The sequence below is a fragment of the Carettochelys insculpta genome, chromosome 1 (genome assembly GCF_033958435.1).
Source record: "Carettochelys insculpta isolate YL-2023 chromosome 1, ASM3395843v1, whole genome shotgun sequence".
NCBI classification, from domain to species: Eukaryota; Metazoa; Chordata; order Testudines; family Carettochelyidae; genus Carettochelys; species Carettochelys insculpta.
In genome coordinates, this window is record NC_134137.1 from 35,528,473 (window position 1) to 35,553,953 (window position 25,481).

General features: G+C 41.3%; 1 protein-coding gene across 1 annotated transcript in view; it reads left to right on the plus strand.

Moving 5' to 3' along the window:
* Window positions 1-18,995: 18,995 nt before the first annotated feature.
* Window positions 18,996-25,481, plus strand: part of CNTN5 (contactin 5) — an 850,947-nt gene continuing 844,461 nt past the window's right edge. Inside the window, exon 1 of the mRNA XM_074981652.1 lies at window positions 18,996-19,012. The gene's annotated coding sequence lies outside the window, so the exon portion shown is untranslated. The remainder of the gene's footprint in view (window positions 19,013-25,481) is intronic.

Sequence of the window (25,481 nt, forward strand, 5' to 3'; positions counted from 1 at the left end):
CCCTATGTGCGGAAGCAGTCCGACTGTGGAACTGGTGCATCGCCAACAACATTACGTTGAAAGCCTCGTACTTGCTGGGCGCTCACAACGTGAAAGAGATCAGCTGAGCAGGCGCTTCGCACTCACGCATGAATGGGAGATCCGCTCCGATCTGCTACGACTGATCTTTCATACATGGGGGTTTCCCCAGATCGATCTGTTCGCCACACAGCACAACAAGAAGTGTCCCCAGTACTGCTCCAGGGCAGGAGTGGGGCAGGGTCCCTGGGGGACGCATTTATGATTCCATGGAAGGGCCCCCTACTTTACGCGTTCCCCCCCACAGCGCTTATCCACAAGGTCTTGCAGAAAGCCAGAAGGACTTTCCTTATCCTCACTAAAAGTCCACCTTGCTGCTATATCAGCTTTTCGGCATACAGAGGAGGGGCCCACGGTATTTGCCCATCCTATCGTTACCAGGTTCTTGAAGGGGTTGGTAAACCTGTACCCCCCTCAGAAACCGCTTCCGCCATCGTGGAACCTGGACTTGGTGCTCAGCATGCTCACGGGTCCACCTTTTGAACCATTAGCCATGGTTCCCCTACGTCTCCTTACGATAAAAACAACCTTCCTCCTTGCAATTACGTCAGCTCGCAGGGTGAGTGAGCTCGCAGCAGTTATGGCAACGCCGCCCTGCACAGTGTTCTCAAAGGAGGCGGTAACCTTACAGCTGCACCCAGCCTTTGTTCCAAAAGTTTCTTCAGAGTTCCATCTTAACGAACCAATAGTTTTACCCTCGTTTTACCCGAAGCCTCACAGCTCCAGCAAGGAGGCACGCCTGCATCTCCTGGATGTGAGGAGGGCATTGGCCTTCTACATAGACAGAACTAAGTCCTTCCGGAAAACAGACAGGCTTCTAGTCTCTCTCGCTCCCAGGTCAAAAGGAGAAGGTCTCTCTTCACAGAGAATCTCAAAGCACATTGTGTCCTGTATAAAAATGTGCTACAAGCTTCGAAAGACTCCTTTGCTGGCCCCGCCCAGGGCTCACTCCACTAGGGCGGTGGTGGCGTCAACAGCCTTCTTTAAGGGCATTGTGTTGAAGGACATCTGTAGAGCGGCGACCTGGTCATCCTTCGACACCTTCGCCAAGCATTATGCCCTACATCGGGTATTCCAAGAGGATACCCGCCTCTCGACAGCAGTCCTTTCGGGGGCAAGCTGCACATAAACCGATTACCCACCTCCTTTCTTGGGTTACTGCTGGGTAGTCACCTATTGTGGAGCACCCACAGGGACACTCGATGAAGAAAGAGAAGTTACTCACCGTAGTAACGGTGGTTCTTCGAGATGCGTCCCTGTGGGTGCTCTACCACCCGCCCATCCTCTCTGCTTTGGATCTCTGTCTAGTGTCTTTCAGGAGCATCCGAGGCGGTTGGTCAAGGAACTGGCGGAGACCGGATCGCGCATGTGGCTGGGGACGCGCAAGGGAGTGGCACGCACCGGCGCATGCACGATCCAGGAGAAACTGCTGGAAGATTTCAGATCTGCGGCGTGGGGCGAGCCCAACACCTATTGTGGAGCACCCACGGGGACACATCTCGAAGAACCACCATTACTACAGTGAGTAACTTCTCTTTTTTGCTACTGCACGACTCATCCAGATGGCTGTCCTTTTCGAAAGGACCCTGGAAACTTTGAGATCCTCTTATTCCTATCTGTTTGGGTCCTTATTAATATAAAATCTTATTGCTTAGGTCTGGAGCTTTCATAATGGCCATGTCTGCTGATAGGAATAAGGGGATTTCAAAGTTGGTGGGGTCCTTTCAAAAAGGACCACCATCTGGACGAGCCACATGGGAGCGAAAAGTGGCAATTTCAAAGTGTCATGGCTGGTGGCATGCTAATGAGGCACTGAATATGCATTTCAGTGTCTCGTTAGTATTCTTCAAAATGGCCATTAGCATGGCTATTTCAAAGATTTTTCTAAATGTAGACATGGTTATTGTGAAAGCTCCAGACCTAAGCAATAAGACTTGATATTGTTAAGTACCCAAGCAAAGCAGAGAATGAATTTTGAACCCCCCACCCTGCCAGAAAGTCAGTTTAACTCAAACCAAAATCTGCTTTTGTTGTTCTCAGTGAAAAAAATAAAAATCTCCTGGGTCAAGCAAACTCTTTCAAATGTTGATTCAAAATAATAACACTTCAACATTTTGACACGAATCAATATTTAGAAAGTTTTGTTTTCAGTTTTCTTTTGTCCTAAAGCTTTTCACCAAATTTAACCTAAATTTGTGAAGTTCCACTGCTTCAAAATGCATTTTTGGAAAATGTATTATTCACTGATGAAGTTATTCCCAGCTGTAATAAACAGCGGTAAAACATATTTTTAACATACAGTTACATGAGCAAGACACAATTCATTATTAGAAAGCTTCAGAGGTTGAAACTCCATTCATGCAGTGTTATTAAAGTCTGTATCTACACTAGGAAAGAAAGTCGAATTTATTAAAGTTAACTTTATACCACTAGATTTTATAACTGATGGTGAATGTCCAAACATGTTTACAAAGTTGGCATAGTGTGTCCCTATTACCTTTGATAACTTTGACTGTGTCAGCAGCTGCTTGGTGTGGAGGGAGCCGGAGAGCCCAGCAGCTTGGTGGTGGGGGCAGCTGTGTGGTGTGTGTGGGGCTGGACACTGGGAGAACCTGGCAGCAATGTGGTTCAGGGGGTAGCTGGAGAGCCCAGGCTGATTCCTGCTTCTTGTTTCCTACTTCCTGCTCACCTGGCCTACATCTACACTTGCCCCCTTCACTGAAGGAGGCATGGTAGTCAGGCTGATGGGAGATTACTAATGAAGTGCTTCAGTGAATATGCAGCACTTTATTAGGCTAATTCTCCTGCACGGCAACTTCAAAGTGTCACATTTTGAAGTGCTAGCACGCTGTGTAGCCATGGGCACTTCGAAGTAGCACGAGCACTTTCAAGTGGCTGCGACTACACGGCATGCCAGCACTTCAAAGTTTGAGACTTCGAAGTTGTCGCTGAGGAGAATTAGCCTAATGAAGTGCTACATATTCATTGCAGCACTTCTTTAGTAATCTCCCATCAGCCTGACTAACATGCCCCCTTCAAAGGAGGGGGCAAGTGTAGAAATAGCTCTGGAGAGCAGCAGAGGTGAAAGTGATTGTCAGAACAGATGCCTTGGGGGCACTGTGGGATATTTCTGGAGGTCAATAAAATCAAATTAAATTATGTTGTGTCTACACTAGCATTAAGTTGACCTCGTGTAGGCAAATTCGTCCTTCATGGAAAAGCTGAAGCAGAGGGTAGCGCTGGGTGGAGGCATAGCTCAGTGGTTTAAGTAGTGGCTTGCTAAAGCTTCGGTTGTGAGCTCAATCCTTGAGGAGGCTATTTGGAGATGGGGGTAAATAAATGTCAGGGATGGTGCTTGGTCCCCCTAAGAGGGGAGGGGACTGGCCTAGATGACCTTCCTAGGTCTAGGAGATGCAGACTTCTGATTACATGAAAGTCAACCTTACTGAAGAGCGGTACATTATAAAATTGACAAAACTCTTTAAAATAGACTTTAAGATCTCGTGTAGACACAGCCTAAAATGAGTAGCTTATTTTTTCTGTCTGTGAGTAACAAAAACAGAAATGGAGTCTTTGTAATTTAGAACACAATTAGAAAGATGCATTGGGGTTAAATATGATTAGTCACATAACATCACTGGATATTTGGGATATTTTCACAATAAACCAGCATGCCGTATGTTTCAAATGTTTCTGGTCTTTGTCTCCATTCTCCAGGTTAATAAAGCAAAGATAATCGCAGAATATGTAAGAAGAATTGATTCTTCTGAGTCAGGTGCTGGAGGATTTTGGTTCAGTGAACTGAACTTCTATTAGAATGAGATTATTGAGTTGCAATTATGTACGAGTGCAATACACAATCAGCTTTGTGGGATGTATTTTATACCAAGCATCTTTTCTAAATTTTGATAGAGTACATATGGTACAGGTGCCTTCTACCAAGCAAGCTTCATGTAAAAATCAATCTCAGTCTCAGCATTAATTTTATACTTCACATTGAAAAGATTCATGCTTCGGAAGGTAAATTCCCTAGTTGCTGTGAAATCTGCAGATAAACAATAGCAGCTTTTTCACTTATTGGCTTTTTATTTTTCCCTCAGTACAGTTTAGTTAAAGAAAATATTAAGTTTCACAGGTTATAAATAGATTTTTTTTTAAAAATCTGCCACACAGAAAAAGCAAACACAAATCCAAATGACCACTCGTTACCGTGTTCTCTAGTCACAATTTGTGGTTCCTCTGGCCACATCGGGGGGATCAGCTAGAGTGACCATCCGTCTCATTTTGGCTGGGACAGCCATGTATCTCAGGCACCAGGAAGATAACCTGATTTATTTTAAGAAACAGGCTAATTGCCCCGTATCTGCTGAGCTGCCATTTCCCCCAGATGAGCACAAGCACAGCTGTTGGCTGGAGAGCAAGTAGAGAGGATATACTCAAGGGCCATGTGCACAGGCCAAAGAGGGAGCCAGCAGGAGCCCTGTCCTACTGGGCATGTGTATGCCCCCTTTCTAAGATTTTAATGGGTCCTAGTTCCCCAGCAGCCATCCCTGCAGCCAAGGAGCACCCTCCCACCCCAAGGCAGAGCTGCTGCCCCACTCCCAGCTCCCTGCACCTTGGGGAAGACAGGAGCCTTTCCCAGCTCCCGGTAGTTCAGGGAAGCCAGGAGCCGCACCAATGGGGCTGTAGCTCCCACTTCCTTTGGCTCAGGGAAGCCAGGAGCTGCACCGGTGCAGCTGCCACCTCTTTTCCAGCTCCCTGCAGCTCTGGAAAGCCAGGAGCCACATTGATGTGGCTTTCTGAAGTGTGAGGAGAAGCCGGGAGTCATACAAGCAGGGCTGCAGCCCTGTTCCTGGCTTTCTGCAGCTCAGGGAAGCCAGGAGCCGCACCAGTGTGGCTGCTGCCCCCTTCCCAGCTCCCGCAGCTCAGGGAAGCTGGGAGCCATACCAGGGGGGCTGCTGCCCTGTGGCTCCCTGCAGCATGGGGTGAAGCCAGGGGCAGCACTGGCAAGGCTGCAACCCTGTTCCTGGCTCCCCGTGGCTTGGGGACGCTGGGAGCCCTACTTGCGAGGCTGCCACCCCATGGCTTCCCATAGGGGCAGTTTCAAAAACCCTGTTCCGGTGCCCTGTGATGTGGGGCTGCCAGAGAGCTGCACTCGATTGCCAGTCACAGCCGGGAGCTGCCCCACCCCCACAGGGTGTCCTCTCTTTGGCAGCTAGGGAAATATGGTCACCCCAGGATTAGCTCCACTGCTTTATTCTGCTGCTTACTGCTCACCCTGCTACTGGTTTCTCTCCTCACTTCTGCGATACCAACATCCCACTGGAAATCTGTCTTCAGCTGTCTGCTCTCCACTGTCCAGAGTATTTCACTTCCTCAGTGTCTGGAAAAGGGACCCAGGCCTGCTCATGGCTTCAGGTTCCAGTGCAGATACATTATACCTGGCAAGAGTGGTCTGCTTTCCCTCATACCCTATTGCTCCTTTCTTGGGCTCTGGCTTCCCTCTCTCTGGGTCTATTAGCACAGACTCCCTCTTTCCAGTGAGTTGCTGTAGATATCTGATCCATAAAACCTCAAACACATCTCCCTACATCCACGGAGTGACTGTAGTATACTTCTCCTGCAGGTTCTTCCTGCTGCCAACTTTCTGTCTTTATACCAGCCCATCAGGTGCCTCCTGCTGGCCTCCATCTTCAGTCAGTCCTTGGAGTCTTGGTTCTTCCCCAGGTGCATCCTGTCAGGTTAATTATTCTCATTTACTTGCTCTGCCTTATAACATGACCACTCCATCACACCACCTCAATAGGTTACTGACTCTTATTTTTATCACTTGTATATTGTAAAGGATTGTAAATTATACTTACCTAACTTAGTGCACTAAAAATATCAGCATCTGTTCTTTTAAAAATTCCTTTCTTTTTTAACGTGGAAACAGTGAGCCACTTTTCAGAGCTCTCATCATTGGCCAAACTCTGCTGTCATCAAAGTTAACAGTAATTCACTCTTGACTTCAAGACGAGCAGAGCTAGGTCATGACTGTGGAAATCCTCCCCTGATGTGTAAGTTTAGATATCCATGTTTCTTTTAGGGCTTCTGTCTTGCAACCATAGCTTCATGGGTAAAGTACTTTATTAGCTCACCTTGAAACCAACCTGTAGCACATGAGGACATCAGATAGAAACATTGGAGACATAGGTTCCTGTTATGTGCTTCTGAGATGACTTCTGTCTTAGCATCTGAACCACAGCTCCACATAAGGATTACTAGGCAGGGTGTCATTGGGGGTTACCAGGCTGCATAATATTTCTCACTGAATTATATAATCAGAAAATAATCTCAGAAGCTGTTAGTCATGCTGATAGTTAATTTATACAACCACATTTTCCTATCACTTTACCCTCATGCTTATTTCAACATTCCTGCTATTTGTTACTTTACCTCTTGGATCTGTCTTAATTTAGAACCCGATCTTGTAAGCCACTTAAGAGCATACATAGTTTTACTCATGAATGAAGTTACACCCTTCTGTTAGTGTCTGAAGATTGGTGCTTTAACTTGTAAACTCAGTGGGACAGGGTCTTTCTTTTATTATGGGTTTATAGACCACTGAACACCAAAGGACATCAATTCTGATGAGGCTTCTAGGCCTCTAGGCCTTGTAACATAAAATACTGTAATAACCTTTAATGGGATCACAAAGTCTGTCTGTTATGTCATATGACCCTACCGAGATAAAGGTTGTTGGAGGTACTGTGACAGTGGTAGGCAACTTGGGGATCATGGACCCCTAGGCTGTTACCCACACTCACCTGTCTCTCACACATCAGGGCTCTGGAGCCCTGAAATGCATACTCCTCTCCCTACCTCCCAGCACTTTAGGGACTCAAATGATTCATGTAATTCCAGATGTAGGAGGGTGGTGAGGAATGGGGATGGGATGGAGTGGAGATGGAGTGCAAATCAATGGATTCATAGTGCCCCAAAAGTGCTGGGTGGGGGAGGAGTAGGAAGTCCAGAGCGCCGGTGTCCTTATGCATGAGAGGTGCATGGGGAAAGGAGGTAGACAAGGGATACATGGAGGGGCCCACACTGCTACAGCTGAATGAGGTGAAGGAGGGCCGCTCATATGTCTCACTCACTATTTTTGGTTGCCCATTAGTGTACTATGATGTCACAACTTACAGTAAGTGACAGGCAGTTCATGACCCTAAGTTTTATGTCTCTGGAAGAATGAAATTAAGAGTTGGCGAATTCACTCTTGCTAAAAGGCAATACTTTTTCTATAGAGCTGACTGCCACATAAATTCACTAAGGCCAGGATGTTAGCCTCAAAGAGGAGATGGACATTTATATGGATAACAAGCATTATCAAAAGTAATTGTGAACTTGCAAGCACTATTTAACTTCATTCTTCAGGTTTGACATAAAATTCTAACTATTACAGATCAGTATGAGAGGGCTCAGATCATCCCACTCATCTTTAATGTGGGTTACTTACACCTCCTTCTTGCATTTGGATCAGTAGGCAGTGTTAAAGACAGGATACTGTACTAGAAGGTCCCCAGGTCAGCTCCATTATGGCAATTCCTAATGGCAATCAGGTGATGATTGGGATGGCCAGGTTTCAATCAGAGCAGGATTTCAAGACCATGTAAGTGCAATTGTATGAGAGCCAAAACTGGTGTAAAAAATCAAGCCTGACATCAAGCCCAGGCTGAGGGTTCTTTTGGGTGCTGGTGGCAAAATACTTATAGACTAGGTATATATCTTAGATGACTCATTGAGGGACAGTAACATGGAATCCCAGGACACCATTTGTTAATGTTAATTTTTAAATAATAGATTTTTCTATTACAAAACTGTCTTTATAGGACATTGTTTTTCAGCTGTGTGTTTTATTATTATTATTATTATTATTATTATGAGGTAGAAAAAAGGACAACTACATTACCTTAATGCATTGTGGTGTTGTGGTGTTGTCAAGAAAAGTCATGTCATGGAGTGAGGCATGGAGAAAACTCAAAAATAGAGCAGTATATCCACTCAAATTCATTTCTGCAGGGCATTGTCATAGCTGGGAATTCAAGAGAGACCACTTTCCTTTCTGTTTTCAAGCAACTTTGCAACTTATGCCATGGCCAGCCTGCTACTTTTGACCTCTTTTGAGCTTTTAGGGTTAAAAGGTTTCCCCACCTCCCCAGCCTCATAGAATGCACATCAGGTATCAGAGAAAGGAATTTGCTATAATGGACTATGCTTACCAAAATGTTTCTCATTGCAACATTGGCAATACCAGAGAATGAAGTCCTCAATTCAGTTAGAACATGGGCTACAGAAATGTGTGGTTTGGGAAGTGCAAAATTTTCTGTGGGTATTAATGACAAATCTGCTTAGTCCATGAAGCTGAGGAAACACTTCAAAACGTGCGTTCATAATTTAATCTCTACATTCATTCAGTTGTGAATGTGTTGGCTGCAATAGTCAACAGTAATCATTTCACTCTTGATAGTTGTTGTGATATAAAATTAGCAACCAGATTATGATTGCTAAATACTGTACATGACATTGTACTGCTATCGAAATAGCACCTGATGAGTGGATTCCAGTCATTATTTCCCCACTCTATTACTTCAGTTTTGCAGCAGACTTCATCCATTTCAGTGGAGTTACACTGCAATAGATTGGGTGAAAAATAATGGAGAACTCTGTCCAAAATTTCTAACACTCCTATTTCTTTCAGAAGAAAAAGCATAGGCACAATAAAAGCTTGAATCACTTCCTAGAGTTTTTACTGAATTAATAATATATTTAGAAATATGCAATAGTATAATATTTAATCGTTGTTGTTAATTGTCATTTATATTGCAGTAGCATCTAATGTCATCAGGCAGTTTAGGCAATAATTGTTACTAAGCACAAATCAGTGTTGCATTTTGTGTCGCTCATCAAATGTGAGAAAAAACCTGGGAATAAAGCCACAGCCTCTAGATCGTGGTTGTGTAAATGCCAAAGGCTTTTGATAGCATCAGTCATGAGGGCCTCTGGTGGATCTTGCACCAAACGTCAGGTGCATTCACACATTCATCCCCACCATGCACTCATTCCCTGATGCTGGCTAGAGTGCTGGAAAATGATGCTTCATCAGAGCCTTACTGTGTCACAAAATGATGTTAAGCAGGGTTGTGTGCCCACGGCTACAGTATTTACTATTCTCTCTAATGCTGGGCTCCTAGATTGGAACCAGGGCATTCACATTCAGTTCTGCACAGATGGCAGCATCTCCAGTCTCTGTGTCTTTGGTGATTATATATAAGCAATCAGCTTGCTTGTCAGGGAATTCCTCATGCTGCTGACTGTGTGCTCATAAACGCATACAGTTGAAGACGTGCAGCAGTCTGAAGAAAAGTGAAGTGGTTTATTAACCATGTTCCATGAAAAAATGAATTCTGCCCCTGATATCACAATTGATGACAGTGCTTAATGCAGTGGAAAACTCCTGCTAACTGATCAGCACTGTATCTTATAGTGCCATGATTGACAATGAAATCCAACAGAACATTTTTAAAACCAGTTCTGATTATGGTCAACTTTGTTGTTGCTGGTCGATGTGAGAAGCATTTGACTTCATACTAAATTTAGTGTCTGTTGTGCAAGTGTCTTCAGTGCTCTTTTCAACAGCTGTAACATGAAGTAACCAGATGGGATACCAAAAACTGAAGCCCCAGGCCAGTGCTACATAATTAGTATTGAATCCTTAACCATACAGGCGTAACTTCCCTGGCCATGGCACCTCGTACAGGTGAACAATATGTAACTTCCCAAAGCCATATTTTATGCACAGATGAAAAGAGGAGCGTGCACACTGAGATGCCAATGAAAACATTATAAGGACACACACACAGCTCATTTAAAAGTTAGCCATGTCAACCTCAACATAAAGGAAGTTGCTTCTGATAACATTTGAGGGTATGAGCAGACCCATTGGACTGCAGCTAAAGTCATCAGGAATAGTTGAACAAAAACAAGCCAAAGAGAAGAATGAGTGAGGAAAATAGGCTGTGGCATAATCATGTGGCCATGTCCGTCTGATGTGCAGATGCGACTGTGGATCTCTCATCAATTTCTCTTTGCACAAGGAGGTTTGCTGAAACAAAAGAGTGCATGTTTTTGACTATGTTGGCAGAAAGGTAGCAGAGACTGAATCATGGCTCAGAGTAACCACTGGCTCCCTTCTTTCTCCTCATTCCATGGGAAAATTAAGATGTGCGAGCCCTTTTCCTAGAGCAGTATGCTTACTCCCCTGCACTAGTTCATCTTTGCTGGCCGGGACATTGGAAGAGTGGGGGAAGAGCCAAGGCATGCGAAGGGGAACAATCACCTCTGTGGAAAGGCACCTCTGTTGGTGGAGGGTTGGAGTAAAGAAACAAACTCACAACACAAAAAAGAAATATCTTTTCCTGGCCTATCTTTGGCATTTTGTCTTGTCATGCTGGCTTCTGGGCACCCTTCCTCACTCCAACAGGCAGTAAGCTCGGTTGTGGGGCAGAAAACAGCCTTCCAACACAGGAGAAGTCTCATCTCTCTGCTGCCACTAGCTTCATTGTGGCTTGGTCTTCTCTCTCCTCCATCTCCTCCCTTCCCTCTCTCTCCTCAGAAGAGATGTAGTTATAGGTTATAGGCAGCCCTAACTGGACTCGTGTCCTTAGTTGCCCTGAGGTACCCTATTTTTAACTAATGGGAAAAAGGGCCTTTACCATTCTAGGGGTGATATACTTGTCTTCCACTACTATCTTACAGTGGTCTGGTCTGAATTTGTCACAGCTGATAGCATCAGATGCTTCTTATGTATTATGATGGATGGGGCACAGGTGAGCCAGCTCACTGAGGGAAGTAAGCTATATGAGGAAAAAGGTATGATACATCTTGCTTTCCCCATGGAGCAAGGAGAAACCAGGGACACAGTTGTTACTGAAACACAATTTGTTCTCTGCTCTCTTCTCATGGTTATAAGAGTCTAGAAACACTTTGTATGTGTTTGATTTGCCATGTGTATTTTAGTTCCTTTTAAAATGCATATATAAGTTTCCTTTTTTGTGTACAGTTAATTTTAGAAATTTATTGGAGGTACACATCTTTTAGAACTGGAAGATTATCTAATCCAGTCCCCTACCTGGGCCAAGCACCATTGCTGGCATGTATTTGCCCCAATCCCTAAATGGCCTTGTTTAAGGATTTGAACTCCTAACCCTGGGTTTAGTAAGCCAATGTGCAAACCCCTGAGCTATCCCTCCCCCCAAGAAAAAAAGCCACAGTGTGCCCTTGCTCCTGGGTGCTGCACTGGCGGGAGCCCCCTTTGGCTGGCACAAGAGCTGCCTCAGGCCCTCCACAAGCCAGGGAGGAGTTGAACCTGCAATCTCCTGATCTGTAATCATTTTTTAAATGAATGATTTGTTAAGCAGGTATAAAATTTCAACGGTCATTAAAAGTGCATTTACTTTCTTGCACAAAATCAAAGCTTCCATTGGGTATATATATTTTAACGATTTATGCTTATGAGTTTGAGCCTTCTCCTTCCCAGTTTGGTAGTCCGAAAATGAATGTTTTTCTTAATTTAAAAAGAAGTAAACCAAGCTATTGTGAGCCTTCAGAAAGTATTGGGGTTTTAGCTAAGGTTGAACTAGTAATTGACTTTGAGCGAGTTCAGCCTTGGTTAGTATGCTGTCATTCCACGGTACGGGCATAGTGAGCTGGGCTCTTATGGGGATTTCAGTAGCACCAACAAATATAGGGATTGCATTAACATAAATGCATCACTCTGTTTGGAACACGAGTTTACTTATCTCACTTAATTCAAAGTAGGCACATTTAGTCAGATTATAAAACTACTCATTGAAGAGATTTGCAGCAGCTATTATTTTATTATTTGAACACAACCCCCACCCCCGACATATAAAAATATCCACACTGTTGCAGATTGATATATTTCCACTGACAGCAAATGAGCACAAGTACTATTAGCGCAATGAATGGAAAAGAGATCGATAAAGATTAATCTACACATTTCAAAGTGTAGGCCTCTATCAAATGAATATAATGTCATTAATACATCATACCAAACAGAAGTTATTCCTATTCCCAAATCAGTAAAAACAAACAAACTTGGTTAAATATGCAGAATCTAGACAACCTTACTGTGTTTACATTGGATCAATGTATATGTTCACCCAGTGTAGAAGCTGATTCATTATCACTGGAGCGAGCTTAGCAAATGTACTGGGGATAATACTGGGGAAATCATCTCAGAGGGGTACCCAAGTTAGTCTGTAGTTTCACAAAACACCGGCACTCCTGTACTACCTTAATGACTAACAATTAAACAAAGACTAATAAATAAAATGGTTAGTCTTTAAGGTAATACAGGACTGCTTGTTGTTTGCTGTGGAGATCACCACCTCTGCTCCTCCTCTTCTACTTTTCCATGCATTCTAACATGCATGTCTCAGATGACTGAATCTTCTTGAAATAAGTGGGTGCCCCAGTAGGATATTTCAAATTACCACATATGTAGGAAGTAAGAAATTTAAGTGGGGAGTGAAGATAGAAAGACAGCACATTTCAAAGACCAACTGATAGGATCAGTGTCACTGGTCTTGTCTGAGGAGGGTTGATATCAGGTAACTGGGTCCTTTGTTGTAGTATGTTTAACGCAGAGTCAGCAGATGACTTCCTTGTATCCATCTTCATCACAAAAATAGAGAGCTTAACTTAAATATATTTTTCAAGGAATAAAGAGGAAGTACTGAGGTACTGAAAAGGTGGCACTGGAGCAAGTGTATTTATTATGAAAATTCAGCTGGACTGGATTCTGTCTACCAAATGCTCTTGAGGAGCATAGGGAAAGCAAATATGTAAGCTCTGACTGAAAACAGCTACTGTCATGGAGACCAGGAGGGTAATATATGACTAGTTCTCAGAAGGCAGCTAGAGGTGATCCTTGGCATCCGTGAGCCTTACTTCATTTCCAGGTACATTGGTTCAGGTTTAGGTTTTGAGAAGTGCTAAAAGAATTGGAAGGCCTACTCACAACCATTCAAAATAAAAAAAAAGCAAGTTATTGCTGCTTCAATCTGCTAAATCTTTTGGCCATGTCTACACTGCGTCACCCTTCCAGAAAGGGAATGCAAATGAGCAAGAGCAAAAATTCAAATGAAGCGTGGATCTACATATCTCATGCCCCATTTGCATAGTCTCATGCAATATCGCTTCCGGAAAAGCCTTTTCTGGAAGCAAAACCAGCTGTGTAGATGGGATTTACTCAGAGGAAAACTCCTCTTCCAGAAGAACCCTTATTCCCCAAGGCTATGTCTACACCTGCTAACAACTTCAAAATGGCCATGCTAATGGCCAAATCGAAGAATACTAATGAGGCACTGAAATGCATATTCAGCACCTCATTAGCATGCCCCCGGCCGCGGCACTTTGAAAGTGCAGCCGTTCACTCCCATGTGGCTCGTCTGCACCATGGTCCTTTTCGAAAGGACCTCACCAACATTGAAATCCCCTTATTCCTATCAGCTCCTAGGAATAACAGGATTTCGATGTTGGTGGGGTCCTTTTGAAGAGGACCCTGGTGTAGACAAGCCACACCTGAGCAAACTGCAGCACTTTCGAAGTGCCGCAGCTGGGGGCATGCTAATGGGGTGCTGAATATGCGTTTCAGTGCCTCATCAGTATTCTTTGATATTTTTCATTAGCGTGGCCATGTCAAAGTTTTTAGTAAGTGTAGACATGGCCCAAATGTTTTGAAAGCAGGGTTTCTTTTCCAGTGAACCCCATCTACACAGCTGTTTTGGCTATCGAAATCAGCTCTTCCAGAGTTAAGATCCTGCGTGAGTATGCAAATGAGGCACAAGATATTTAAATCCATGGCTCATTTGCATGTCTGATCTGCTGCATTTGCATACCCCTTCTGAAAGGGAGGGGCAGTGTAGCCACAGCCAATGTTAGAAGTTGGGAATATTCTGTCATTCATTTGAAAATGGCTGTAGGACAGAAACAAGGAATAGCAATACATGGTACCTTGTAACATGTCGAAGGGTTGATATTAGTATGCCCCAGGTCTCATGCACCCTTCCTTTACCATACCATATTCAATTCCCTTATGTGTGCCTTCTAGATCTGACATAACTCTTCCCTTCAGTATGTATCAACTCTGTCTCTTCTTATGCCACTTACCTTTCTTTCCATTTCTCCAGTGAAATCAGCATCTTCCTGAATTCATCAAATTCTCCAACAAATGTCTCCATAATTTTTTCCATACAACCCCCTAGATATAAAATTCCCACCCAGAGCTGCCCTTCAAATCCCACTGCCTTCTCCTCATGAAAGAAAAGCAGTCAATGACAACATTATAGCTCATCACTTACTTATCTCCCCCACCCCTCAAAAATGCTTATGTTACAGTTATTTTCTTTGACAGTTTGGCTTTCTCTGCAACTTTCAAACCCTTCAGCATAAGGACCGTGTCATTCTTGAATGTTTACAATATGCCTGGCACCTTATTGCAACCATAAACAAGAAAGTAGTTAAAAAAAGCTGTTGGAACAAACTGAGAATTTGAAAAAGCAGAAAGTTGCCTGGCCTAGTTTAGCTTAAGAAGCACAAGTGTGAAGTGGATAAGCTGGTAGGAAAGACACACAATTTTTTATTAAAAGCAGCTATTATATGAGAGCATCGGAGGGTAGCTATGTAGATACAATTGCATATCAGAGGGAAAATAAACTGTACCACTTCTACCCCCCACAGGGTTCTAAATTAACTCTCCACTCATCCTGGGCATCAGGGGAGACGCCTCAGTTCAGACATACTTGTCCTGCAGCTGCAGCCAAGAAAAGAAAAAAAAAAGGTTAACATGATGTTAGAGAGCATATGAAATGAGATGGAGAACAATACAGAAAATATAATGCCATCATATAAACAAGTGGCGTGGCTTGTTAAGTACTGGTCACTTTATCACACAAAGATTCTTGGTAAATTAGAGGGGGGTTCAAAAAAAGTGATGAGATTGATCAAGGGTATGGAATAATTTGCAATGTAAAAAGGACTGGGATTGTGTGCCTTACATAGAAGACATAGGGGAGAGCATGATAAAAGTCCATAAAAATAATTAAAGGTTTAGACAAGACATATTATGTTCTTACCTTCTTGTTTCTTAACTCAAGAAAAATGGGACATTCAGGGCACATCTACACAGCAGCCTTATTTCAAGATAGCTTTGAAATAATGCCACTACACACAAAAATGCATTTCAAAATATCATTTACCTACTTCAACAGACAGTGTCTACACACTTAGGCCATGTCTACACTTGCCCCCTCCTTTCAGAAGGGGCATGGTAATAAGGGATTTTGGGAGATGCTAATGAGGCACCTCATTAGCAGGATGGCAACCACGCACTTTTTGAAAGTGCAGCTTTTGAAACACATGCTGCCCATGTAGATGGGGGCCTTTTGAAAGGACCCCCTGATTTCGACAGCCCTTTCTTCCCATTTGGTTAGGGTCTATTCCCAGTCTTAACAGCACTTTTCTGAAATAGGAGCTATTCCTCATAGAATGAGGTTTGCCAATTTCAAAATAAGCCAACAACTCTTTTGAAATGATTTTCAAATACTGTAGCGTTTGCATTGTGTAGGCGCTAGGATAGGTATTTCGAAATAACAGGTGTTATTTTGAAATAGGTTTGCTGTGTAGACCTACCCTCAGTGAACTTAAAAGATGGCAAATTTAAAAGCTGTAAAAGGAAATTGGACTGTGGAACTAATTATCACAGCATGTCATTCACAGACCTCCAAAAATACTTAGATATTTGTCTGGGTTGTAACAATATCCAGAATTGATATAATTATAACAATTTTAAGAAGGGATGTCAAATTTTGTGCTTCAAGATTTAACCCCATCTCTAGCTATTATAGATGGAGATCAGATCAATATGCAGGTTAAATATGGACCTACTGTGTTTTTTTGCACATTTCCCTGAGCATCTAGTTCTGACTACTGTCAGAAGGATTCTGGATAGTTCTGATCCAGTATGGTGATTCAAAGCCAAAGTCCCCTCAAGCCTCTGGCTTATCTGGGTGATGCAGTTAGTTGACATCAGTTTCAGCATGCAGTCAGCATGCAATCCAACTGATTTGTTCCAGTGGATCAGCTTCCCATTTTGCAGCTAGATGAACTAGAAATGGCCTTTTAGAGTGAAATGAAGTGAGACTCAAACCCACCACAATCAGAACTGTAGCTGAGCCCCTTAACCACTCAGCTACTGCACCTCAGTAATAGCCTTTTTTATACCCCATCTAAGTACTAATAATCACATCTATGTTTAGATTGCCTACTTGAACAAGGGGCCTTCAAACTCCAGAATCTTGATGTTTCCCAGTCACTGTTATTTACCAAACTAAACTTAATCAATAGGGGAGAAAAGCAACACAATTATCGTGCTTTCCTCCCCCACCCTATCATTTTTCTTTATTCAAAAACGTAGTTTTCGCACTGGCAAGATCATGGCTGGAAGTTTTATTAGCATCTATTGATGCAGCAATTTGCTGATGGAAAAAGCGTGCATTAAACAGTGAACTGTGAATACAAAGAAGAAAAGTTTCTCCACTAAAGTAACAAATGCCCTTTCTTTCTTGTCTTTCCCTCCCCAGTCTGCTTAAGTAAACCAAGCTGGCCTGTGGCATGTTCTGAAGACAAATCAGCAATGGCATGCACAGAATTGTGCACATTTGGCAGATGGGTATATGACTGTAGACTTGTTTTGCTTCAGAACATGAAGGCTGCTTCAATTCACAGCATGTCACACCAGTACATTGGAAGAATTCTTCGCTTGTTTTGTCTAAACAATTGCATTTCTCTATTTCCTGACTGACAGTCTGAAAAATATTGGTCCAACAGTTCATTGACTTTCAAGATGGGCAGCTTTCTGTGCCACAGAGTACTGGGTTGAACCCCTCTCTTGGGTAGTCTTATGTTTAATAATCACATACTTTTTATTTTGCTGATAAATCATCCCTCACATTTAATTTAAAATGCATCATGCCCTGAACATTATAAATTCAGACTCCAATCGTAGCTTACAGGCATTGAGGTCTTGCTGCTGCTTTTTTCCCTCTGAACACTTGAAGGGCAAATACACCAAAGTAGTATCACTCAGGCATGAAAATGTTTTTTTGATTACTAAAACTCCACCTCAAAAATCTTGCAAGAGAGCTCTCATGGCTGGCCTGGCAGCAGTGTATTGTTCTGTCATGCAAGAGATCAGAACTCAGGTTCAGACATTCCCTTTTGCTCCAAAGATCATCAGATGTGGATAGGGCAAGTTCCTCAACCCCTGGTGGCACAGTAAGAGTCTTCTGCTGCTCTTCAGGAGATTTTCAAGCACATATTTGGATCTCCTTTGATGTGAAACTCTGCAAGCAATATCCAAGATAATAGATAGAGGTTCCATCTCTCTTGGAGGATTTTGGTGTGAATGTGACATATTGAAAAGGGAGGCAAATTGGAGGAGTCAGGAGACCTTGCCATTCATCCAGCCTCGGAGAAATCAAAGCACAGGCAGACTCTAAATAAGCAAAGAGACACAAAAAGACAGTCACAGCTCACAACAACGAAATCCAATTTCAATGGTTTGCTAATAGAGGCTAGACAATAACAGCTTTGGGATGTATCTGCAAATTTTAAAGTGTCAGAAAAACCAGGAGAAGCTCAATTTCTAAAGCACGGTATTCTGGAACTAAAAAAAAAATATTGGCTAACACTTGTTAGTTTGTTACTATACAGCATTTCAGTAACAACTAAAACCATTCTGACACCTTCTCCTGGCAAAATAAGATGCTGCCTATGTCCACCTAGGCAGGAGCCTTTATCTGTTGTATTCAAGGGAGGAAAAGGTTAGATGCATGATATATACACAAGAACAGATGGTATTATCCAAAGCTCCTACTCAGTGAATCAACCTGAAAGCTTCAATTTGGAGCCTACAAAAACAGCAGCACGTGTCTTTCAGCACATTCTCAAACTTCACATCCATCTTGCACAATTGGACCAGGGATGTTATGCTTAGACATATTAAAGAAACATTCAGAAAAAACCATAAATAATGATAGTGCCAGTGCTTCATTTAAGAAATGCTATCACTACAATATTTAGCACTTACGTATTTAGAATTGTTTTTAATTTTCTTGTACAGGAATTATACATTTATTGGGACAGCCCCATTCTTTTTAATCTCTCTTCACAGAGAGTTTTTTCCATACCCTTAGATTAGTAATAGAAGAGAAGAGAAGAGAATACAGAAACAAAAGGAAAAATTGATTTAAAATGTTTCAATTTTGTTACAATGAAACATTTATAGCCACCCAAAAAAGAAACAAGTCTCAATATTTGTCCATGCAAAATTTCAAAATGTTTGGATTTTGTTCTGAATCAGAATGAAACCAAATCTTTTGATAAAAAGAGCTTCCATCTTTTTCCCAGTTCTAGTACAGACTACTAATAGGTGCTTCTTTGAGTAAAGCTTGATGTTGATTGTCTCATTTGGGCACATAAAATTGGTTGGAAAAGACAAACAGGAAGGACCTGTTGACTATACCATATGGAATAATTACAGTGATGGTCCTCAAAGGGGTAAAGCACTAGAAACTGTATTATACAGCCACAGCAAGTAAATTATTACCCACAGGATTAACTCACCAAAGTCTGAACTAATCAGTAATGTCGTAATTGTATCGCAGACACTGAATTGTACCCCAGCTAGGAAGATATTCCATCTTCCTTTCATTCTGGATTACTGACAGCAATTGTTACCTGCTAAGGAGAAGCTGTGACAGTTCCATCCTATGCTTGATTGAATTCCAAGAGATTCACAGTAACATAGGTAACTGATTATGTTGTGAAGACTCTTATATGGTCCCTGTCTGTTTGCCTTTCTATTTTAGCATTGTTGTTTATATGTCAGTGAACCTTGTTATTAATTTGTGAATGCTTAAAAGAAATGCAGAAAGCTATTACTGTGTTCAAGGAAGAGATTTAAGTTAGTCTGTGTGAAAATAAATTTATAATATAAATTGTAAACATAACAGCTTTGAGTCATTCCCTAAGTGATGTATGGTGTTCTAAGCAGGTGGTTCAGAGAGTCCAAGTGAAAAAATATAATAACCTTGATCAGCATTCACATATAAAGTCTTTGTAATAAAGCAGTGTAACATATGGTTGTGTAAACTCTTGCTTTTATTGGAAAGAGACATTTAAAACAATGCTATGTTCTGTGTTTCTTAATTCATAGATAAAAATGCATGTGTTTTGGTCTCAAGCTAATGTAGAAAAGTCTTTACTATTGTTACTTATGATGATATTTTAATGCTGTAGAATGATCTTAATTAAATTTGAGAAATCACTTTTGATTAATTAACTAAATTGCTTTTTTGAAATGTAATATGTTCCATAATGGGTTATAGAGTTAATATACTAAAGGGAGATTTGATTGCAAATTTCAGCAGAGTATCAAAGGCTACTTTCGTGCCAAACAGAACTTTGATGATGCCAAGAGAAAAAAAGAAAGGATACATTGTATGTGTAAGATGATTCAAATTATTCTTATTTTCCATTATTAGAGAGTAGTATGAGGTGAATCTTGCATGTGTATTGTCATTCATGCATGAGGTGATTCATATTATTTTCTTTCTTCATTATTAAATAGTTTGGGTGAATCTTCCAATGTGAAGTACAAAAGCAATCTCAGTAAACACTGAATTTTTATTTACCTCATTGCTACTGTACTTATTTGTGATATGGCTGTGTGTTTTGTTTTTGCTTCACTGCGTAGACCTTAATCTTTGGTAATATGCTAAGTGCAGTGAGAAGAATACGGACACTGCGCCTGCATATGAGAAAAATAAATTAATACCCAAAGGATTAACCCTTCAGCAGAATGTGATAATTATTATTGTAGTAATTATTATAATATATATTTTCCACTGTACCTTTTACAAACAGGTTGTCAGTGAAAAGCAAACTTTGAGTGCAGTGTGAACAAAATATGATGACTGGAGCTCAGAAAATCCTCCCTGTAGTATTTCCTCTCCTCACTTCCCATTTGTGTTTCACTCTTATTTATCTTTGGATCAAATTATTATGACTGGGACAAAATAATCCACAGCTGCTCATATTCTCCATCATTATTGCTGAAAAGAATGCTGCCTGAAACAGAATTAAAATTTTGCAGATGAGCTGTTTCCCTGTGATTACACACAATGCTTCTGAAGAGAATCCCTCTTTGTACGAATAATTCAGCTGCAAAAATGGTACTTAACTCAGATCAGCCCTGTTTTGCTTTTGTTTTTTTTCTCTCTTAACAGTGCTACCAGGTGCTGAATTCAGCTCTGAATATAAGACCTTTCATGTCAGTGAAATTATGCAGGGCTGAACTTTGCATTATATATATATCTATATATCTATATATATATAATATATATATCTATATATATATGAAAAAATATTTCATTAGACTAATTTTTGCCAAGATCAGGCCTGGCATTGCTTGGAAATCTCTTAGAAATTGATATGTCCTTGTCAGATGTAAAGAAGCATAGGAAGCTTGTGTACAAACCCCACTAAAATGTTCAATATGGGCATCTTCTGTGGCTAATCCTAAAGGGAACAGGAGCGGGTATGTTGTAGGGATCAGGTTTTGACAAATAAGTGACTATAGAGTGGATACAGGTGGGGTATGCAGGAGAAGAGTGAGCACAATAAACGGATTACTGTTTCTTCTGAAGTTCAAAAGTTGTTGGCGAGCACAGGTTAAAACAAATGTTGCAAATCGTAGCCATGTGCACAAAATAGGCAGTCATACACCTATTTTGTGCCTTCAGATGCATGTTTGGTGGGTCTTGTTTCAGTATTCTTTTAACTGTTGACAGTAGGTAACAGATTAGTGGCACTAGCAAATATCCCCTTTGCTTAGAACAGGGAATATTGGTGTAAAAATAATTTTAGCATACCTCCTATAATTCTTTCTTTGGGCCTGTGCTCAAAATTTAGATTGTTGCTCAAGAACCTGAGTCTACTGCCTTTGGTCCCCTGGAGAACACCAAGAAAAATCGCATGATCACTATATGAGTTTTTCATCTGTCAAAGCAACGAAGGGTCCTGTGGCATCTTATAGACTAACAGAAAAGTTTTGAGCATGAGCTTTCGTGAGCACAGACTCACTTCATCAGATGCTGGGAGGGTGTCTGTGTAATGGTGTGCTGGTCAGTGTTGTGTTGAAAGTATTCTTTGAGTCTGAGATGGTGAAAGTAGGCTTCCAGATCACCGCAGAACTGTATTTTGTTTGTGCGGGTGGTGGGGCAAAAAGAGAGTCCCCGAGGAAGAGCAGACTCTTCTGCTGAGCTGTGCGTGTAGCTGGACAGATTGACGATATTGCTGGCTGAGTTAGTGGTACCACTGCTACTGATAAAGTGAGTCTGTGCTCACGAAAGCTCATGCTCAAAACTTTTCTGTTAGTCTATAAGGTGCCACAGGACCCTTCGTTGCTGTTACAGATCCAGACTAACACGGCTACCCTTCTGATACTCATCTGTCAAAGTTATTTTTCTGCATATTAGCCATAACCAATAGAATCGGATTTCAATAGACAGTGGAAAATATCCTAATTCCTTCACAGTTAATCTCACTGGTTATGGGATCATGTTGAACTGGTGCCTACTTGACCAAGGATACCAAAGTGCAAAATACACAGTGTAATTTCACCTCCCTGCTTTGGTGCTGTCTTTCAATCACCTTTGTCTCATCATTAAAAGAGTCAAACTTTCTTTGAAACTCATTTTGCTTTTAGATTTTCATAACCTTATTTTAACTGTTCCATATTTTGATGAATTCTCAGCATTCCATTTAAGAATTTGAGGAAGATAGCTTGGCTTGAATTTCCTATATATTCGGAGAGGAAGGTGTGTATATTTTTAGCTTGCATTCTTGTAGCACTTTTGAACTTTGAAGAAATACAAGTGGAAATATGGAACCCACTCCCAAGCAAACAATAAACAAAAGCTGAATTCAAAATTCAGGTAGGGGTTCTATGAATAATTCAGTAACGTAAATAACATATTCTATACAGTGATTTTTTCCCCTCATTTTCCAATATATTGTATTTTAGCAGTACTAAAGTGAATGCTGTTTTTTTTTCAGGGAATGTTTGTGCACAATAATAACATATTTTGTGCCAAAATAAGGACATAATCTGACTACACAGCTAAAATACCTGTGCATGCAGTGACTAGGGAGATATATATTACCTATTAGTGCCAGTAAAATACGCTCAAAAATTGTATCTCAAAAGAAGCAAATAAATAGTGCTATTCATATGTTGAAAGCTGAGTAGGTGCTCACAGGCTAGCCCTAAAACAAACAGTGGCTGTGGGCACTGAGAACTGTCTTTGGCCTCCCTCCAGCCATTTGTTAAACTTCTGAATGCCTTATTATTCATTGTATTTTTTGCCTGTTTCAGGACTTTGATTCATGACCTATCATTGTCATGTAAGATGAGAAATTTGCATGATATAATCTGTACATCTGCACTGAGTCATTCCATAGATAAGTAAATAAAAAGTATTTCCTCTAAGCTTAGAGAAACTTTTTAATTTTAATTATAAGTGATTCCATGATTTATGCTTCACTCCTCAATTTCTTCTGCATGGGGATGAATGCTAATGCCTAAAGCCTGGTCATTGCTGTTCTGTTTCAAATATTTTCCCATCACATTCAACCCTGATGCAAACTAGACTGCAGTTGAGCTTTTTGCTTCCCAAACTGAGTCCTGAAGGCTTCTTTGGGAGCATTTTTTAAAAATTTTCCTGCAAGGGAAAACATACTGGTAATGACAGTAAAAGTCAACGTTCGACGGTATTATAAAGTGTATGTCACTCGTTATCCTTTTCTTCCATGAGAATGTGAAAAAAACAAAGAACTTCACAATCTGTGCTTGTACTAATACAACTTTAGAAATATATATTTGTATCCAGGAGCAAGATTAATATCAAATAATGGTATTTAAACATTTGTGAAAGGTGCTTACATTACTCTCATGACATATTCTGAAAGCACATGTAAAGTGCCAGCTAGCATTAATATGGTATCTTGGGGCCTGGTGAATTTATTTAAAATACACTCACATTTTTATATACATTTGTCTAGATATGGTTTCGCATTTGTATATCAGTAACATACACATGCAGTAGGTCCACAGGAGCATTTTCAGTACCATTATTGTTTATGCACCAGTGCAGTGTATACGTGAAAATGATGTACTTACAACAACAGTAAAAGTATTAATAACAATAAGATAAGAGCAATCTACAAGAAGATAGTTCTCCGCTACTGTTAAATTACTTTTTAAAAAGAACTGTAGTCTATCTTCCATTTCCCATTATTTACTGTAAGATTCTATAGCATGTCCCAGTTTATTTTTGAATTGCTTTACTGAGGCTACGTCTACACGTCCTCCAGGGCCGGCAACGTCGATGTTCAACTTCGACGTTGCTCAGCCCAACATCGAAATAGGCGCAGCGAGGGAACGTCTACACGTCAAAGTAGCACACATCGAAATAGGGTTGCCAGGCACAGCTGCAGACAGGGTCACAGGGCGGACTCAACAGCAAGCCGCTCCCTTAAAGGGCCCCTCCCAGACACAGTTGCACTAAACAACACAAGATACACAGAGCTGACAACTGGTTGCAGACCCTGTGCCTGCAGCATAGATCCCCAGCTGCCGCAGAAGCAGCCAGAAGCCCTGGGCTAAGGGCTGCTGCCCACAGTGACCATAGAGCCCCGCAGGGGCTGGAGAGAGAGCATCTCTCAACCCCGCAGCTGATGGCCGCCATAGAGGACCCAGCAATTTCGACGTTGCGGGACGCGGATCGTCTACACTGTCCCTACTTCGACGTTGAACGTCGAAGTAGGGCGCTATTCCTATCTCCTCATGAGGTTAGCGGCTTCGACGTCTCGCTGCCTAACGTCGAAGTTAACTTCGAAATAGCGCCCGACGCATGTAGACGTGACGGGCGCTATGTCGAAGTTGGTGCCGCTACTTCGAAGTAGCGTGCACGTGTAGACGCAGCCTGAGAGATTGGTATAAACCCAATCAGGAGAAAATCCATTAAGGGAGGAAGTTTTCACTGCAAGGATACGGAGGTCGGGTTGTTTGTTTGTTTATTTGTTTGTTTGTTTGTTTTAAAGGAAGAACCTAGCCTTTGCACAAGAAAGTTGTATCAGGTTAAATTAATTTGTTTTTAAAATTGATTTTGTTAAAGCAATTCAAATACATCTATGTTCTTTCAGGTTAAGAGCTTTTTAAATTTTTTAGTTTAAACCACTTCCTGCTAGTCAATTTAATGAGAAAAGGCACAAAGCTGAAATATGCATGTCCAAACAGGAGTTTGCACTAGTTGAATTAAATCAGTTTAAATTCATACCCTTGGTTAAATCAATATAATTTTCTTCTGACCACAAGACCTTAGCGAGAAGGGGGAGTTGCAGACAGAGCCAAAAAATGGTCTGAGGTTGGGAAAGATCAGGTAGTCCCTAACAGGTAAAAAATAATGAGAACTAGAGGAGAAAAATGAAGGTCTATAGAGAAAGATGAGGAGAGAGGGATGTGAAGAAATGGGACTGAATGAGAAAGGTGGAAGAGAGAAATCTAGGAAAGATGTAATAGTAAGTTAAGGCTGAAACTCAGGGTGAAAATTTGTAGGAAAAAAGATAAAAAAGGGAAGTGAAATGTTTACATATGAAAAAAACAAAAGCGGAGGAGGGGGCAAAGGAAAAAGGTAGAGAGCAAATGGAAGGGATCAGGTAAGACAGGGCAGCCACTCTGGTGGATAATGTAAGAGGCTATATAGATAAGAAGATCTAATTGTAGATCCAATAGACATGGGGAATTCTCATTCAAAAAGAACTACCCTTTTGCCCACTACTGCAATGGAATAGAAGATAACACAACATTTTCACTCAACAATCCTTGAATATTTTTGTGCAGACCATGATGGAGAATTGTTTATATTTCTGGATAAGGCCTTTTTGATCATTTGAGTGCTCATGCTTTAGTGTATTTTGTGTCCTCTATTCTCCAGCACTTTTCCCTCTAGGTAGAAGGACAGGGCAAACTGGTGTTTATATACCATCTTTGCCTAGAGCAGATTTCAATGCTATTCAAGACTTATGCTTGCTGACTGTGAATTCATGCTCTAGGAGTTGATGGATTTTAATGTTCTTTTGAATGTCTCACTATGGAGAGATTTTAAAGTGTTTCTAAAGTGGTAATATGAATCAATTTCATAGTAGTTACGTAT